A 1,402-nucleotide genomic window follows, 5' to 3' on the forward strand; every position below is an offset into this window, starting at 1 on the left:
CTACATGCTGACGGACGACTGCTTATAATTTAATAAAATAGGTAGTTATGTACCCTACTTGGACAATTATAATTTCCATCATGTCCTAAAAATCAGTTGAAGTGTATTTTTAACAAGAAAAGTGTATTTCGTGGTCTCAATTTCCAGTGTTTCCATAAATTTGAAATTTTTAGGGTTCCGTTTGCGTGTCCGTTTGATTCCGTGTTCCGAACCCAAAGGGTAAAGCTTCCTATTGTTTTCGCTCCTTTGTCCGTCCGTCCGTCTGCCACCAGGCTGTAGCTCATGAACCGTGATAGTTAGAGAGTTGAAATTTTACAGATGATGTATTTTTGTTGCCGCTATAACAACAAATACTGAAAACTAGAATAAAATTAATATTTTGGGGGGCTCCCATACAACAACCGTGATTTTTTTGCTCATTTTTGCTCTAGTACGAGGAACCCTTCGTGCGCGAGTCCGACTCGCACTTGCATCTTTAGTATTGTTACCGTAATAAACTTGAACTAAATACAAGCCGACTATCGTGCTTCTAATGAGGCAGGGTCTGACAGAAGATCACATCTATCTGATAGAAGATAAGGGCGTACCTAATACTAGTATTTTGTGTTATCTTACAACATCCGGTATCTTTAACAAGATTCGTGTTTCCTCAAAAACATTCCCAGTGATGGGAAGTTAATTCAAGTTTGAATAATTCATAAATACATAAAATACAATGGATGTCATTAGCTCGGCGGGTTCCGCGCCAATTTTGTTTGATTTCAACAACCAAGTTCATGGGAAATATTGCGTCAGTTCTGTTGTAAAAGAAAGTGATTTTAATGTCGTCTTGTTACTATTTTTGTGTTAATGATATATTTATTGAATTTTATACATTTTCCTCTGCGGTTGTCAACTAGCTTACTTATGATAACTTTTTGGTACCTTGTAGGTAAAAAAACCTGTTTGGTACCTAGTATTGAGAGTTATAACCTAGTCATCGCCGTCCTGTAGAAAAACATAGGTAGGTAGATAAAGCCGCGAATGTCTCAATTTCACACTTAATCACGCTGATTATGTAGCTAATTGATTCATTGATTTTTTCATTTCCAAATTAATTGGGAACGTAAGCATAATTTGCAAAATATAAAATATTATTTGTTATCCTGTATGTAACTATCCAGAACAGTGACCAAAGAATCCCTAGGACCTATAATTAGGTATAATTACCAAAAGATGAGTAAGGTAGGTACGATTTAATTAATAATTATCAGGCTCTTCAAGCACTTCTACTAACAGGAGCACAGGGCAGGACAATATTTTTTAATTGAAATAAAGTATTATCGTATCATACTCGCAAACAAGATACATAAAAAAAATACAAAACGGACAACGAATTTGCAAGACGAGACCTATCAATTTC

Source organism: Helicoverpa zea, chromosome 19 (genome assembly GCF_022581195.2).
Source record: "Helicoverpa zea isolate HzStark_Cry1AcR chromosome 19, ilHelZeax1.1, whole genome shotgun sequence".
Lineage (NCBI taxonomy): Eukaryota > Metazoa > Arthropoda > Insecta > Lepidoptera > Noctuidae > Helicoverpa > Helicoverpa zea.